The sequence below is a fragment of the Alligator mississippiensis genome, chromosome 4 (genome assembly GCF_030867095.1).
Source record: "Alligator mississippiensis isolate rAllMis1 chromosome 4, rAllMis1, whole genome shotgun sequence".
Taxonomy (NCBI): Eukaryota; Metazoa; Chordata; order Crocodylia; family Alligatoridae; genus Alligator; species Alligator mississippiensis.
This window is the reverse complement of record NC_081827.1, coordinates 115933916-115952527: the sequence shown is the minus strand read 5'-3', so window position 1 is coordinate 115952527 and position 18612 is coordinate 115933916. Positions and strand designations below refer to the sequence as shown.

The window sequence follows — 18612 nt, the reverse complement described above, 5'->3', positions numbered from 1 at the left end:
TGTCCATCCCAGGGGTTGGCAACATTTTTGGGCAGAGTGCCAAAAACACCCGCAACCTCAATTTGTAAGATGTTAGTATACCAGGGGCAGACAGTGGGGGAGCCACAAGGGGTCCAATCCTTGTTGTGGCATCACAGCCCCAACCCTAGCCCCTTCCCTGCCATGCACCCCGAGGCATGTGTACACCCCCTGCCAGCAATGAGCTGAGCCGGGGCTCTGCGGACCCCAGTGCCGCCACTTGCAGTCTCCTACCTGCCTGCCATAGACATCCTGGGCTCTGGGCAGGCCCCTGCTACCCACCACAGAGTCTCAGCTGCTTGCAGCTGCACCAAGATCTGTGGAGTCCCGGACCGGTTCATTGATGGCAAAGGGTGCATGCACACCTCGAGGTGGGTGGCAGGGAAGGATCCAGGGCTGCACTGCCACAATAAGGATCAGGCCCCTCGCATTCCCCTGCCATCCACCCCGAGGCACGTGTGCCAAGCAAAATGCTTTCACATGGCATGCTCTGGCATGTGTGCCAGGAGTTACCTTCCCTGCTCCATCCCTTCCCTTTGGGGACTGTGAATGAGCCAGCCTGCCCTAAAGCAGCTGCAAGATTTCTCCAGAGTTTGTTTCATGAGATGGGAGGTATGGGAGTAATGGGAGTACCCCGGCTCCCAGCACCCTCCAACTCTGTTTTAGGAAAAACTAACCTGCAGGAGCAGCAGGAGGAATTTTTTTTAAGTCACTCAAGCAAAGGTTTTTTGTTTTTTTTACATCCCTCAAGCATGTAAGAATCTCCTTCCCCCTGCCCCATGCCATCCCTTGCCCTCCGGGCTCAGCTGCATGTTTTCTCCCCTCCCCTTCACCACTAACACTGTTCCCAGTTAAGCCTGATGTGGGTGCGGGGCTCCAGAGCCATTCCTGCACCCCTGCTGCTGGATGGCACATGGAGTCAGGTTTAGCAGCAATGAATGAATTCTGTTCCCTTTCCCCTGCATCAGCTTGCTGCTGCTGTCCCTGGTAGAGCTTGGCTTCAAGTACAGAGCCCAGCTGGAACAGGGAGGAGCAGCTCTGGAGCCCACCCCTAAGGTAGCCAGAGAGTGGCAGCAGTGGGTAGGGGAGAAAGAAGGGGAAGGGGAGGTTTTGCCATGCATGAGGAGGAAGGGAGGGGGGATTCTTCCTTACTTCTGGGACTTTCTTGCAGTGTGGTCAATTGAAAGGGGGTGGGTCAATGAACCCCCTGGGGGAAAAGAAATAAGATGAACATCTACAAAATAATAAATAGTACTGTACCCATGAACCAGGAGCGCCTATTTAATTCTTCAGTTCCCTCACTGATATTCAAATCTTTCAAGTCAAGTCATGTGCAATAGCAATATTGAGATATATATATATATATAGATACACACACACACGAGTATATTATACACACACACACACACACACACACACACACACAGAGTATATTATATATATATAATTGATAAAAATTGTTGTGTTGTGTAATATACATGACACAACACAAAATTACCATATTTACTCAAATACAAGGTGAGATTTTTCCCCCCTAGTCAGTATGGAAAAAAAAGTCCCCTCATCTTGCATTTGCATACAAGGATACCTCATTAAATACACTGTTTTATCATTGAATTGCTGCCAAAAGCAGCATGTGCTCAGCAATGGAAACCATTTATAAAGCTGATTATGTGCAAGCAACACTGAGCATGACTATAATATATACATCCTATATTGGGCAAATGTGCTGATGGGAATTTTTTTTGAGTTCTTTAAAAAAAAAAAGTTGGGCTGGTGTTTCCTCCACAGGGAACTGGTAGGGGCCTGGAGGTACTGCAATATTAAACCAGCACCAGGAGGGCCAGACCCAGCCTTGACACCCTCCCCTTGGTGCCAAAAAAGCTTGATTTTAGCTAAAAGGCTGAGATGTTTCATAGTTTCATAGATGTTAGGGTCTGGAAGGGCCTTACAGATCATCAGCTCCAGGCCCACTGTACTAGGGCAGGAAAGACTGCTGGAGTCAGATGACCCCAGCAAGATGAGCAGCAAGACGCTTTTTGAAGATCCCCAGGGTGGGTGAGTGTACTGTTCCAAACCTTTGGCACTCGACTGGTAAAGAAGTTTTTCCTGATGTCTAGTCTGAAGAGATCTTTCAGTTTGTGCCCATTGTTTTTTGATCTCCCCTAGGGCTCTTGGTGAATAGATGCTTCCTCAGGCCCTGATATACTACCCTGATATACTTACAGGCTATTACCAAGTCCCCTGAGTCTTTTCTTCTCTAGGCTGAACAGTCCCAAGTCTTTCAGCCTCTTCTCATATTGCCTGATCTCTAGGCCTCTAATCATGCATGTGGGTCTCCTTTGGACTCTTGAGCTTCTCCACATCCTTCTTGAAGTGCAGAGCTCAAAACTGGATGCAGTATTCCAGCTGTGGTCTCACCAAGGCCAAGTCGAGTGGAAGGATGACATCTTTAGCCTTGCTCAAGATGCCTCGGTAGATGCATGCCAGTGTTCGATTAGCTCTGTCAGCTCTGGCATTGCATTGGTGGCTCATGTTCATTTTGTGGTCTATCACGACACCCAGGTCTCATTCAGTTGTGGTGCTGGCACGCATAGCACTGCCGAGCCTGTAAGTGAGTTGTGGATTAGTTCTCCCCAGATGAAACACTTTACATTTCTCCATATCAAATGACATCAGGTTGAGATCTGCCCACAACACAAGCCTGTCTAGGTCAGCCTGTATTGCCAGCCTATCCTTGAGGGTGACCACAGTCCCCCATAGTTTGGTGTTGTCAGCGAACTTTGCCAGTTTGCTTTTAACACCTGAATCCAAATTGTTGATGAACATGTTGAAAAGCACTGGTCCAAGTACTGAACCCTGAGGGACACCACTGATCACCAGGAATGTTAATTTTTTAATTTAAATTTCAAGTTTCAGGCCAAATTAGTCAAATCAGTTCCAAATTCCATCCACTCAGAGGAGCTCAATCATTCAGATCTGTGCGTTACCACCAGCAAGGATCTTACCTCCCAAACTCTTCAGCCTGGGGTTTCAGATAATCCCAAATCAGTGCCTGGCTAGCTCAGTTGGTAGCGCATGGGACTCTTAATCCCAGGGTCATGGGTTCAAGCCCCATGTTGGGTGCATAGATTTTTTTAGGGAGTAAAAGGAAGGCCCAGGGAGGAATAGGACCCCTACTAAATAGGCAAAAGCAATTGGTGACAGACAGGGGGGACAAGGCTGAACTCCTCAACGAGTTCTTTGCCTCAGTGTTCCTAAATAAGGGGCAATACAAGTCTCTCACTGGGGTTGTAGAGAGGCAGCAGCAAGGCACCAGACTATCACGCGTAGATCCTGAGATGGTGCAGATTCACTTGGAGGATCTGGATGCCTTTAAGTCGGCAGGACCGGATGAGCTCCATCCGAGGGTACTGAAGGCACTGGCCGACATCAGCGCACAGCCACTGGCGGGAATATTTGAACGCTCGTGGTGCACGGGCCAAGTCCCGGAGGACTGGAAAAGGGCCAATGTGGTCCCCATTTTCAAGAAGGGGAGGAAGGAGGACCCGGGCAACTATAGGCCAGTCAGTCTCACCTCCATCCTTGGCAAAGTCTTTGAAAAAATTATCAAGGCTCACATTTGCGAGAGCCCGGCAGGCTTAATTATGCTGAGGGGAAACCAGCATGGGTTCGTAGCAGGTAGATCATGCCTGACTAATCCAGTCTCTTTTTATGACCAGGTTACGAAATGCCTGGATGCAGGAGTACGGGTTGATGTCGCATACTTAGACTTCAGGAAGGCCTTCGATATGGTATCTCACCCCATACTGGTGAACAAGTTAAGAGGCTGTGACTTGGATAACTACACAGTCCGGTGGGTGGCGAATTGGCTAGAGGGTCGCACCCAGAGAGTCGTGGTGGATGGGTCGGTTTCGACCTGGAAGGGTGTGGGCAGTGGGGTCCCGCAGGGCTCGGTCTTTGGACCGATACTCTTCAATGTCTTCATCAGCGACTTGGACGAGGGAGTGAAGTGTACTCTGTCCAAGTTTGCGGATGACACAAAATTGTGGGGACAAGTGGACATGCTGGAGAGCAGGGAACAGCTGCAAGCAGACCTGGAAAGATTGGACAAGTGGGCAGAAAACAATAGAATGCAATTCAAGAAGGAGAAATGCAAAGTGCTGCACCTAGGGAGGAAAAATGTCCAGCATAGCTACTGCCTAGGAAATGACCTCCTTGGTGGCACGAAAGTGGAAAGGGATCTTGGAGTCCTAGTGGACTCCAAGATGAACATGAGTCGGCAGTGTGACGAAGCCATCAGAAAAGCTAATGGCACTTTATCGTGCATCAGCAGATGCATGACGAATAGGTCCAAAGAGGTGATACTTCCCCTCTATAGGGCTCTGGTCAGACCGCAGTTGGAGTACTGCGTGCAATTCTGGGCACCACACTTCAAGAGGGATGCGGATAACCTGGAGAGGGTCCAGAGAAGGGCCACTTGTATGGTTAAGGGCTTGCAGGCCAAGCCCTACGAGGAGAGACTAGAGAACCTGGACCTTTTCAGCCTCCGCAAGAGAAGGTTGAGAGGCGACCTTGTGGCTGCCTATAAGTTCATCACAGGGGCACAGAAGGGAATTGGTGAGGTTTTATTCACCAAGGTGCCCTCGGGGGTTACAAGAAATAATGGCCACAAGCTAGCAGAGAGCAAATTTAGACTGGACTTTAGGAATGGGCTCCCAAGGGAGGTGGTGCTCTCCCCTACCCTGGGGGTCTTCAAAAGGAGGTTGGATATGCATCTAGCTGGGGTCATCTGAACCCAGCACTCTTTCCTGCCTATGCAGGGGGTCAGACTCAGTGATCTATTGAGGTCTCTTCCAACCCTAACATCTATGAATCTATGAATCTATGAAATGCATGCATCTTACATGTACACCCCAAGATCCCTCCCATCTCCATAAAATAAAGTGTGTAATCAAGATCCTCCCATTGGGAGGCTATAGTAGATTCTTGTAGGAGTGCCTACCTGAAGTGCAGTGGACAAGTCTCCACCCTCAACTACACAAAACCATTCAAGGTTAGGGAGAAGGGGCTCTCCCTTTCCATGTACAGCAAAACCACCTGGACCAATACTACATCCACTGTGGCGGTGATCATGGCATTTCCCCTGCCAGATAAGATGCTGAAATGCTGAAAGGATCCATGTGTGTGTGTGTGTGTATGTGTGTGTGTGTGTGTGTGTAAAATATATGTCTTTATATATTTGAATATTATAAAAGCTGTAGTCTGTCTGTCCATAATGCTTTTGTTGCACTCTGATTGGCTGACAGAAACAACTAATCAGAGTGCAACTACAGCGTTCAGATAGGAGGTGGTGGTGCACTGTCACAATGGTGGAGACATGGGGGGTGGAGTTGGTTTAGTGTTGGTGGGAGGGAGCAGTGAGACTGGGCTGATGCAGTGGCAGTGGGGGAGGAGGGGAGGAGCAGGCCCAAAGGAGGCAGTGAGAACCCAGTCCACCATGGTGCTGGGGGGTGGGGAGCAGCAGACCCAGGCTGATGTGGCAGGGTGGGAGGGTTGGGAGGAGTGGGCCCAGGCTTGAAACAGTGGCAAGGAGGGTTGGGGGGTGTGCCGGGCCCAGCCCAGCCCTGAAACGGAGGTGGGGGGGAGTAGCCTGGCCTGGTCCTGAATGGAGATGGGGAAGTTGGGGGGTGACTGGTGCCAGCCCCACAATGGCAGCGGGGGTGGGGGCCATGCCAGGCCTGGCCCCAAAATGGAGGGCATGAGGGTGGGGTGCCAGGCCCAGCCTGGCCTGAAAATGGCAGTGGGGAGGTAGAGGGGGGGAAGGGCCTGGCCCCGAAACGGTGGCGGGGAGGTAGGGGGAGGGGCGGGCCCAATCCTGCAATGGCGGCGGGGCGGGTGGGGGACCAGGCCCAGCCCCACAGCAGAGTGGGGGAAAGGAGGAGCGGTTTCAGGCCCAAAGGTGGGGGCGGGGGAGGGGAGCTGGATGCAGGCCTCTGACTTTGCCCACACCCCCCGCCCATCATTCTCTCTCTCTCTCTCTCTACACACACACACACACACACACACACACACACAATTTCTAGTCACTGATCATTGCCTCCTTAACCCACCATAGGAACCCGTGGACTCATTACAATGCTCGCCCCTACACACCAGTCTGCAATGACATGAACTGATCAAAACAGACCAACAGGCTCCCCTGGAGTTTAGTCAGGTGTCTGTACAGCACCGCCTCTCTTGACAGCCTGTTTTTTTTAAGAAAAATTTTTTGTGTTCCAAGCCAAATCAATTCAAGTCCATGAGCCATTCAAGAACCATAAGTGGCCCTACTACCAGCAAATATCCTCCACACCCACCTGAGGCTTCAGATGTTTCCAAATCATTTGGAAGGCATCGTATGTGCAGGCCCAAGCCCAGACACTTGGGGTTTGGATTCCCCCGAGTTTTACTTACCCTCAGCTGTATGGCCAGAGGAGCAAGCTGGGGAAGAGTCTCCCATTTCCATAAAGTGGGCGTAAAGCCAAGATCTTAGTACTGGAAATGGAAGTGGGAGGTTAACTATACATTACCTCTGCAGGCACTACCTGATGCCAGAAGAGCAGTTTTCCCCAGCGACTAGAAAAACTGTTGTAGTGGTCATGGTATTTCCCCTGCCAGGGTTTGTTGGGGGGGGGGGTTTGCAAAAAATATTTATATATATATAACACTCCAGTTCCACCACTCTGCCAAGAGACCCTTGTGGTTCACTTGGCAGCTCAAAGCACACTAAAAACCCATTACACTGTTCGCACTGCACAACTGCGCAGTTGTGCGCACCCATACCTCCACCCACTGCCCTCCTCAGAGTGGTTAATCCTGAAAAAGTCTATGCCAGGCTCCTCTCCACCAGATGAGGTCTGCCATTTCTTTCCTTTCGTCCTCTTCTATGTTTCTGTAGTACTGGTAGATTTCACTTAGTCCCATTTTAATACAGTCCTCAACTGTGGGGTCTGAGTGTCTGTTTGTGAGAAGGTTCCTGGTTTTCCACAGTGCAGACCTGAAGCAGCAGATGAATCGGTCGAAGCATGCTGTTGGGGCTCCGCGCTGTCTGGTCAGGTGCCCACAGAGTAGCTCTTCTCTGGCCAGGTTTCTGACATCTGTCACCACCAGGAAGAGCGCATGGACTTTCTTCCACACCTCCCTGGCATATGGGCAGTCTCAGAAGAGGTGGTCAATTGTTTCTGCCTGCCAGTGGCAGGTCAGCCTCGGGCAGTTCAGTGGACCTCTCTGCCCTGCACTGCTTCTCCATGCCCGCACACGAAGTGCCCAGTGGGCTTCCTGCCAGTTTAGGTCTCTGTGCTTCTTCTGCAGTTCCTTGTGAAAGATTTGTTCCCACATGGCCTGGCAGCTGTCACCAGGTAGTAAGTCTACCGGTGATATGGTGTCTCTTGCCCTTACCACCTCCCGTATCTTGCGGTGGATTACCAGGGTTGCTAGTAGCATCATGCAGCTTGTATTTCTCTCAAAAGCACTTCAGGATCTCATAAAACCATGGGGAAAACATGATCTATGGGCTCCCGTTAGTCATTGTGTGCACTTGCTACTGTTGCAGCAACTGCCCTGAAAAATACTTAACAAAGCTGGCTGTTTTAGATTCCCCCTCTGTTGCCAGTTTGCAAACCTGGTTCGTATACTTGGCCCAGAGAAAGAGGAGGATGTCTGGCATTCCTCTGGCTCTGAACCGTTTGCTTTGTACAGCTTGGCCCTTGCCACTTTCACCCTTGTGGAGCTCCAAAGGAAAACACACATGGCTCTCTGGATTCTGCAAACAACTTGTTTGGAGAGGGGAGGAGGGGAGATGACTAGAGCAGTGTGTAACAGCATCAGCAGAAGCATCACCTTCGTCAATGCCACCCATCCCGCCATTGACGGCAGTGTGATTGCCATAGCCCCAGTCTCTGTCTGGCCTTACCCTCTGTCTTTTCCCATGCCTTCTGCTCCATCAGCTCTGGGCTTAACTCCACCCTGAGGATCTTTACTCTTTCCTGGGGGGCGGAAACCCCCAGGGGCAATGGGTCCTCAAGCTTACCCAGTACTAGGCTAGTGCTTTTGTTCACATCGAGCTTAGCCCCTACTACTGCTCTATATAACTAGGTGTATTATAGTGCTCTTTCCATTAACACTTCATCCCCACCTACAATGCTTAGGCCGTGCAAAGGCTGCTGTCTGAGTTGTGGTGGTAATGGTTCCATTCCCCTGTCAGATATTTAACCCCTATCACTGCTCTGAATAAAATATATAGGAGGATTTAGTGCACGCAGTCCCCCTCAGCACCAACTGTTTTTCAAGTCATGGTGAGCCACTACATTGCATACATTTTTACTTTTTCTTTATTCCCACAGCTGAGATGTATCTTTCTGTCACAACCCAAAGTTGTGATTTTTTGTTTTGTGTGTGCTTCGGCACTGCTAAATTATTTTCCCGCTAAATTGCAGCTTCTTTGCACGGTGGAGTTTTCTGCTGCAGAAGAGAACCCCGGTGCAACGGAGAATTTCCCGCCAATTTGTAGCTTTCTTTGCATGGTGCATTTCTTTTTGCATCTAAAAAATGCTCGGTGCAAAGAGTTCCCGCCATTTGTATGAAAATTCGAGCCACATTATTGGCTAGTTCTAAAATATGCACATGTGGCGGCTAGCGATTGGCTTGTTAGCCGTATAAGAGGCTTGTGTGGTTTCCGTCCAAGTTGGAGGACTCCACGAACACCAGGAGGAGGAGACTTCACGCTGTGTGAAGATCTCTAAGCGCTGCGGATCCTTACGGACCCAACGCATTTCTTAAAAGGCAACAGGGGCCTAAACAGCCTCTGGCCTCTCCCCGTCGCCGATAGATTCCTAGACGTATCCCTTCCTGCACGAAAACAGACAAACCCACAGAGCTTCAACAACTCCGTGGGAGAGAGCGAACTTGTCGTAATCCTCTAACGAGGATTTAAGCGGAGCTGTGCCTGGAAAACTGTCCAGCCTACACCACGACCACCTTTGGTGTAAGTAAACAATCTTTAAATCAACCACTACGCGTCCGTGACTAATTCTAGCTCGCCCCTGGTCTTCTCCGACCCCGCGTGCCTGGGCTGCTGGCCACGGCCCGCGTGCACAAAAGGGTCTGGATCGCTCCCGGCCTGCACACTTTCCTTCCCATTTCCAATCATTCCTGTTTCTTCACCAGCATTAAATGTCTGGCAAACATCACCAAAGAGGCTAAAAAGTTCATTGGGAATCCCTCTCTCACCTCCTCTCTCAGCCTGGTGCGTATCATTAGTGTGGCCATGCCCTTCATGAGGTGGAGCCAACCCAGGTTGCTTTGCACCTCATCTGCATATAATTTTTTGAAGGATCCCAGGACTCATGACAAAAACACCTGGTTCTGAGTGGGAAGGGCTAATTAACATGTGGATCATTTGTTGGGGGTATCTGGAATACCCACACATACTAAGCAGTGCTCAGCTATGGGGTCACCATGGCTTGAAATGCTGTTGGCTCTGCTGTGGTCCAGCCCAGTGAGCTATATGGTAGATTAAGAGCTTTATGATACTAAGGTAAAAGCATTTCTAGTTTGTAGTACATATAGTTCAGATCAAGTATAGTCCCTGCTGTCTCATGTAAGGGCTTACATATAGAATCTTAGTCTTTTGTAGGTCAAGATGACTTTGAGCAATGTTATGTAGTTGGGGAGGGGTCTTTTATATTCAAATAAATATGGTAAACTCAAGATTTAATTAGAAAGGGCTCAGATGTTCTAATGGTGGTGCATCTAGAATAGGTCTCTACTGGAAACAGGATACCAGATTAGGTAATCAGTGTTCTAAGCCAGTGTGACAATTCATTTGTTTGCTTTATCAAGTTCCTGAGCAAACCTGGCACCAAGTCCCCAAATGCATACAAGCGGCTGGCTGGGAATGAATGCCAGCTGCCAGCATCTTACCGACACTGGGTGAAGGAAGCCAATTCATGGTGCCATGCAAATATTTGCATAACACTCCCATTAACCAAACAAGAAAAATGGACACAAAGCAATCAGACAGAGATTTCCTATTTGCACAATTTGTATTCTATGGCTGCAGTAATTGAGAAATGTCTGAGAAGTAAATCTGAAACAATCCCCCCTCCTTGGAGAAAGGTCTAGGCCTTTCCCTGGGTTTTCCAGTTTCACCTCCAAAGGTCCTTTTTCCCCTGAGAATTTCCCAGTGCAGCCAGAAAACTACACAGATGCTTTTCCTGTATTCCCTGTTGCCTCCTGGAGAAACAAGAGGAGGAAGCTATGGTGGGTGGGATGAGGATATTACAGTTTCAAAGACAGAATGGTGGAGTAAAGAGAGGAAGGGTCAGCTGATAGCGGAAGCATTCAGACGGGTGATGTACCCCATCCAGCTAGCTCAAGGAATATAATATCTACCTGATGTGATGCCATTCTATTCATATCATAGAATGCCCCCAGGGGGATGCTTGCTTGGGACCACAATGAACTTGTCTAGTCTTTGTGAATGCCCTGCTAAGCCAGTCCAGATGTGACTTCTAGAGGAGGGAGAGAGCCTTGGCTCGTTCCCACTCTGAGACTCTAGCCCCTTTGTCTCTCACCTTCCTTTGGGACTCTGCAGCCCTGACATCCAGTTCCACTCCTAAAAGAGAAACTTTCTTTTCTTGGGGAGACTGCATGCAACCTGAAGTTCCAAGCAGGAGAGGGACTGCTCTGTTTCTCCCAATCATCTCTGATCTTCACTGCCACATACTTGCATCTTTCCAGACCTTAATTTTGCATATTGGCTTGTATTCCACCCAGGAATAAACCACATAAAGCACATACCCATCAGCAGATTCTCCCTATACCTGAAGAAGGGTGTCTGTGTCTCTGAAAGTTTGCAAAGAACAATTTTTCCAACTACTTAGTTGGTCTAATAAAAGCCATCACATTTACCCAAAGACCCTCGTCTATCCACTTCAATAAAGGCATTTACTGGGGCAAAAGCCACTCAGCCACAGGTTCTCCGCCCCTTCCCTACAGTTAAGCAGTTTTTCAGTCCCCATTCCAGAGCACACTCCCCCACCCCACCCCACCCCCCGGCCTGGGTTGCCCAGCTGGTCTCCGAATCTAGACCCCTCATACTGTCCCTTCAAGGAGCTAATGCCCTGATTCTTCAGAGTTATGCTTATCTGTGTCTTTTCCTTTTGAAGTCTCTGGGGCACCTCTGCCAAAGGTTGAGCACCAAGCCCACCTAAACCATGTTTGTCCTATTCTGCACTTAGGCTATCCTGGCACTTCGCAGGGACCCTATTAACACTTCTTTCCCTGTGTGCTAGCATTCTAGGTAAACTGAGTCACATAATATTATAGCAACAAGAACACAGTTAAGAGAAATATTGCAATAAACCCCACAGTCAGTCACAATCCATCATATGCCGCAGGATCTAGGTATCATTTCTGCACGTGGACCAAGGAGAAATCTATGGCTGTGTTCGCTGCTTTGTCTCATGAATTTCAGAGCAAGATGGTACGTGTCAGTCTCGCAGCTGCTCTGTAAGGATTTACAAATACTGTGAGCTGGCCTGGTACCTAACAAGTTTTCTGTATGCCCCTAGTTAAATTGGCAAGAGTCTGTTTGGAAAAGCCAGGAGGGGAAAAAAAAAACAGAGAAAGATTGCCTCTTCTCAGCAATACCAGGGATCTATTAGTTCTGAGGATTCTGACTCTGTCCTGAGCCATGTTACAAAACTGGTTTTGACTAAGACTGGGAAAGGCCTGAAAGTGCACATAGTTCCTGCCACATATACACAGAATGGTAATAGGATTCACAGAATCCTTTCATCTGTGTTCAAAACAGACCTGAAATTATCTGCAAGATATCCAGACAGCCTAAGTTACCCTCATCCTTTAAGCAGCACAGACAGGCATAGAATCATAGAGAAGTAGGGCTGGAAGGGACCTTTAGAGGTCATTTAGTCTAACCCCCTGCCTGTCAGGCAGGATCATCCCTAGCCAACCCATCCCATGTTGAGTCTTTGTTGTTTTCTTCCCTTTTAAGAAGGCTGAGTCACCCAATACCCTCAAAAGGAAGAGCCATGGGTGCCCAAACACAGTCAAACCTTAGTCCTGAAGGATTAAGTAAGCATACCTGATATGCAAGGTACAGTCAATTAAAGCACAGTCTAGGAGACAGAAATTTGCATAATTCCACCCCAGAAGAGGTGAGGCTTGAGACCTGGCATGCGAAGGGGTGCTCTGACCAAGAAGGAAAGAGATGCAGCTAGTCCTGTAAATGTGACAGGTGGTTGTGCCTTTGCTACCCCTTGCAGAAGTAACCTACAACCAGAGTGCAGATCTTGGACTCCCACCACAGTGTGAAGTCCTCTTGGTTGTAGCAGCAGCCAGCTGAGTACTTGGTCCTTTGGCTCCTTTTTGTCTCACTCTTTTAGCTCCAAATGTCCCAGGTTTAGTCCCCAGGTGGTAGGTCATTGCCAAGCCAAGTTCTGGCTTCTCAGGAGGAAAATGGACCTCAGTCAATTCTTACTCCCTGTCAGCTCTGTGTCAGCTTTATGGAATGCCTAGTGGGGCAATGCTTAGTGGGGCACATATCAAAGAAACCTACAACTGGGAAGTTAGTGGGTTACTTGCCCTTTGAGGGCAGGGAGGAAGAAGCAGGGTTGTATATGTACTGCCAATGTGAACTGATGTACATGCAAAGTTCCCAGCATATTTATTCAGTCATATATGCCAAATACATGCTAAATATTTCACTGCTCGCATTCAGCCACAAGCTACAGAGACAGGCATTGGAGAAACACGTGCGGGTGAGAACACTTAAAGGTCTTGAAAGATCAATATGTACCCTAGAGCACCTGGTGCTTTAATTATCTGAATATTTACTCTGCTCTCTTATCCTGTAATTAATGTTAGCTTTTATCATAAGCGGTGCGCCTGGGGATGCCAATCAGGCTCTAAGACAGAAGCAGAGAGGGAGCAATTTGGGGCTTTCTTTTCTCACTGCAGGGGCTGCATATTGCCCACTGATGGGAAGGCACTCCATGCCCTGAGTGCTTGCAGGATCAGGCCCTCAATGTTTCAAACACTGGGCAGTACCCTGAGTGGATACTTGGGACTAGTGCAGCCAAGCCATAGGTGCTAGTGTTAGTACAGGTTTCACTGACATAGGTGTGGCTCAGACGTTTGACTGGCAATATAAGCAGCAGAAGCCCCTGTGACTGGCCTTCCTTCTCTATGCTGAAGGGTGGCAGGGTCAGGCTTGTTACAAGGAGAAAGTAAACAGAATGAAAAGAGAAAGGGGAAAGAGACTGAGAGAAAAAAACGTACAAAAGAAAAAGCAAGTGAAGAGGAACAGATGTCTCTGGAATGGAGTCATTTTGTTGGAACAAGGAGACCTGCCCCTTTAAGGGCCAGGCAGTCCACAGCCAGCCTTGGTTCAGTTTGGCAGAATGGGGACAGTAGTGCCCTATAAAGGCAGTGAAAGGCTCCTATAACAGACTTGAGGCAGGAGCATTGAATGGAAGGAGCCTCTGGAGCAGCAGCAAGACCTTCCAGAGCTGGAGAAACAGGCTGGCTGCTTTATCACATACAGGCCTGCAGTAACTTATGCTTGTTCTCTCTCATGTTCAGCAGCAGCCCCGGTACTTCCATTGGACATGCCACTGGAGACAGTGACAAGCCAGGAGCATAGGGCCACCTTTATGACTAGTAAATACTCTTGTAAGGATTTAGGAATGGAACTGGATCCTATATCTGGTCCTATCTGGTACCTACCTGGCAAAAGGAACAGACAAGACGATGAATAAATGCCCCCCTCATTGGTGTCACTGGTGAGGTGGAAGGGATGGACAGGGAAGTTGTCACATAAATTGCTGAGGTTTCTCATGCCCTTGTACTTCAAACCAGGGCTGCATGTGTAACAATTAAATGTTGCATTGGGAGACCCTACTTCCAAGCCAGCAGGCACTGTTCACCAGCTGATCCATGTCACCCTTCAGACACAGAAATCAAGTTGAATGGTGGGGAGGAGGGAAAATAAAGGAGATGCATATTGGATAGAAGTCCATCGGGATATGGAGGTAGTCCTCAAGCCAATGAGTCAAAAAGAAAGGGGAGAATAAAAAGAACCAGAACAACAGAATGGGGTAGGAGAAAACAAGCTGCCACTTTCCATCCACAGATCTGGTCAGGGGCCATGACCTCACTCTCAAAGGCAAAACTGTTCTTGTTCTCAGGATAAACCAGTCAACAGGGAAGTGGCAGGATCAGCAAACATAAGACAGCGGGCTCCATTCAACAGCGATTACTGCAGCAGGACAATACATCGTAAACTCTCCTAAAGAACAAACAATTCAACAGCCAGGGACACTTGCACATGGGGAGCTATCAGGCTTCAGGTTAGGAACATGAGAGGAGCTGCCATCTCTGTTCTAGCCCATTGTCTTGTCTCTGGCACCTGATGTTTCAATTAGACACATAATGCACCTGGCCAATTGTGCAAAAGGAAAATCCCAGAACCCCTCAGAAGATCAGCTTTCGCTCAGAAGGATGAGATCTGATTCTCCTTGTGTTGTTACCACAGCTTGCATAGCTACCAGCATTAGTAATGCCCATAAATTATCCAGCCCTTTTGTAACACTATATTCTTTGACTCAACAGCTTTCAGTAGAAGTGCTTAGTCTGTTTCTTCACTGGATATTTCAGGAGGGGGCTTCTATCTTCATTGCTATTCCTTGTGCAAGAGTATTCCAACATTGCTCCACCGCAGATTTTAACCCTCTTCTTGACAGTCTCACCTCTTCAGTCATTTCATTCAGACCCTTTCCCCACTGTTCCAATAATTCAACCTTCCCCTGGCCTCCCAATGAGTATCACACAGAACAACAGAACGTTACACGGAGTGTAATGTGCTGAGGCCTTATTTCCACTGCTATTATAGCCACCTTAGGGAATCCAGGCATAATGAGGATTTGTCCTAACCACCTTATAACAAGGCTGCATGCGCCTGTAGACTTGAATAACATGTCATAGCCAAATTACCCTGAGAGTGATAACATGGCTCCCTTTGTACAGAATCAAGTCACAGACTATAACAGGTGTAAGTGCTTAACATGGTTGTAACTGTAGCATGAGCAAGGGCAGAGAAAGCAAATAATACAACAGGGAGGAAATGAGGGATGAGAAGGATTATAGGAAGAAAGCTAGTGAGACTGCAAACTTGGCCCAGACTGTCACCATTCCAGGGTGCTTACATGATGCATGAGGTGATCCCAGTTTGATGGCTCCTCATAGACCTCAAAAATTGAAGTATTTCATACTCCCTGAACCACAAAGCACTGGTATCAGTTAGTTCTATGGGAAACAAATACGTGCTCAATGAAGTGCTCCTGTACTGTGCAGCCACTTGGCATTGATAAAGCATTCTTATTGAAATGCTGTCTGTCATCAAACCTAAATGATATGGGGGCATTTTCTTTCTGTAACATTCCCAGCTGAATGGCCAAGCGTGATGCATTAAAAATAATGTCACCAGGTGCATAGGAAAAAGCAGGCCCAGCAAGCCTCCAGTGCCTGCTTGGAACTGTGCTGTGTTGAGGGTGACAGAGGAGTTCATTTCAGTAGAAGAAGGTACTAATTTCAGCATTATACTCTGTCTTTCTCACACACCCCACACTGCCTGAGTCCATGCCATGGTGAATGTGCTGACCTAACCTTATGCCTGAGGCAGAAGACACACTGGCCCTCTTTTATATTACACATAGCAAACTTGCATATGCCATTACACAAAAGGACCCAGAACCTGAATCCACCTTCTCATAAGCAGAGATATGGTGGGATAATAAAGAAAAAACAATGCGATTCCTGGCTCTGAGCAACAGCTGAAAGTTAGGTTAGGTCAGGAGTAGGCAACCTGTGGCACGAGTGCCACAAGCATCACAGGCACCTATGTGTGTGGCACACATCAGATCAGTGAGGGGGCAAGCAGTACAGGAGCAGATGGGCCAGGAAGAAGGTAGACCAGAAGATGAGGCAGGGAGAACAGGGCAGGAAGCAGAAAACAGAGCAGGAAATCAGGCAGGGAGCACAGAGTAGGGACCAGAAAGCAGAGCAACAGATCAGGCAGAGGAAGAGTATAGGAAAAGCACTTGGGGAGCTTGTGGAGCTAATTTGTGATGGCCAGGCAAAAAGGCTAGCTGCCACTGGAGAAAGGGAAGGAGTGGCTTTCAACAAAAAGGGGACCATAAATACTATGTAAAACAGTGATTCCCAAAGGGTGTGCCATGACATTCTGGTGTGCTGTGAGAGTTGCAGAAGTGTGCCATGAAAAATGGGCTGGATCCCCATGGACTGGAACCAGCCTGCAGTGAGTGAAGTATGCTGCCAATCCAGAAAAAAGGGTGCCCCAGGTATCAAAAGTTTGGGAAACACTGATGTAAAACATCACTTCCCTGAGGAGGTGGGTGCAAAATAGATTATATTTGGTTAAAAAAAAAAAATCAGTTAATAAAATTATGGGCACAAACGGAATAAGGTCCAGGCCTCCAGGTTAGGATCATGATGAAACTTGCTCGTCATGACATAGTTGTAAAATAAAACATAGTTATAAAATAGGAATAAGATCTGCTGAGCCAATCATGAAGAAAGCAGTACACATATGGTTTGCACAGGGTTCTGCAAACTCACTCACTGGTCTGGCTCACCCACAAATCACAAATTGTAGTTTGCATTTGTGCAAACAAGAATCCCTGTCTACTTCTTTTGTTACTTCTGAACTTGCAGGACCCTTCTATTGTCAACACAACCAAAATATTCTTGAAATCAGTGCAGGGACTGCACTCTGTAATAAATGTGAACGAATTCCACGCCCCACTCCTCCCCAGGCAAAAAAGTAAAAGCAAACGCATAATAGTCATGCAATATCAGAGTTACATTCCAAATAGGATCTCACTGTTGTTAATATGTAGCCAGAAAGAAAGGATCAATTTGTAGAAGAGAGGAAGACATGTCCAAACAGTAGTTAGGCCTCTGTCATTAGCTACTATGGGACATGGGGGGGTTGTTAATTCCTTCTTTGCCACAAAAATTCTGTGCAACCCTGGGCAAATCACTTAATCTCTTTGTGCCTCAGTTCCCCATCTGTAAAATGTGCCCTGCCTTAGAAGAAATGCATCCCTTACAGGGGTAAATAAATGATTATTCAAGTTAATAATTATGTGGTGTCTAGATATGATAGTACTTAAGACAGACAGACAGCATCCAGGTTGAGCACCAAAGTCAGTCTTTGCTAGAAAAAGCAATCATTCTGCAAATATTCAGACTGGGATTTCCAAAAGGAGGCAGGGTTCTGAATACAGCCACAGACCCTCTGTAAGAGAATAACTCCCTTACGCTACTTTGAGAATTCTACGGTAGAAACAGAAATTTCCTTTGAGCTGATACAGGGTGATCAAAGTCAAACACTAGGATAGGAGGTAGAATGTGAGGAGTGCATGAAAGAGTTCTGAGGGGGGTAGAGGAGCTGAGTCAGGTACGTGTGAGCAGCTTTTAGCAAGGAGGAAAGTGGTGAGAGAGGAATCTGTCCATTTTTCTCTCACTCTTCCTTGCTACCTGCCATATTTTCCAGATAAAACATGATTCAGTAGCAGACAAGGAAGAAATAAAAACACTCTAGGACTTTTCTTTTTTTGCAATGGGCAAGAACATAGCTGGAGAACAGGGATGTACATGTGATCAAGACTATGATTTTGGTACAACATTTTTTAATATAGTTCACTTCACCTATTAATATCCTGATCATACTAGCACAGTTATTTTAATTGTACAAGACTATGGCTAAGTATAGCTGTTCATTTTTATTATTATTTTTTTTACAGAAAGATTGCAGACTGTGTCTGCAGTTATTATTTTGCTTCTTGTTTAAACACAATTTTGTGCACAGTGAGGCTGACATCTTTGGTTCTGCCTCTGTCATCTCATAAGACATCTTTCCAAGAAGAAAACAATCTCCGGTAGTCTAAGAGACAGTGCTGGAAAGAGATCCTTTAGGTCTCACCAAAACTAACCCAGGTTAAGCATTTCACGTTTGGAAACTGTGTTGATGAAGCAACGAAAGTGGCTTTTGCCAACAAATTATATTCAGGGAAGGGAAATACATAATAAAAAAAAAATGCATGTAGGGACAATTTTCCTACAGATTTAAACAAAAGGGTTTTTTTTACCAATGCATTTTCAGTTTGATAGTAAGATTCTGCCCAGCTGGCAACATCACTCACTTGCTGTTTCACATGTTTGGATTTCTGGTTTTCCATAAACGATAGGAGTTCCTAAAGAATACACGGTTCCTAAACAAAGCAGAGTAGAGTTGGATTGTACTTAGCTAACTAAGTCAGAGTTAAAAAGCTTCCGTAAGCAACAGTTTACATCATCAGATACTATGAAGGGACTTCATACTTCATGGCTTCAGGTTAATATGGCTAACTACCTCTTCCTCTCCTCATGGTTCCCAAAGCAAAAGCTTTTATTGCTGAAACATCTTAAGTTAAAAACAGATATTAGATTTCTTTTGGGACAAAACCT

The 18612-nt window shown here is 47.3% G+C and overlaps 1 protein-coding gene and 1 non-coding gene across 2 annotated transcripts in view; one reads left to right on the top strand and one right to left on the bottom strand.

The window, feature by feature from the left end:
• Positions 1 to 18612, bottom strand: part of B4GALNT3 (beta-1,4-N-acetyl-galactosaminyltransferase 3) — a 126726-nt gene that overhangs the window by 47195 nt on the left and 60919 nt on the right. The gene's annotated exons all lie outside the window — the stretch shown is intronic.
• On the top strand, positions 3072 to 3144 carry TRNAK-CUU (transfer RNA lysine (anticodon CUU)). The gene has a single exon. It is a non-coding gene; the product is annotated as a tRNA-Lys (tRNA).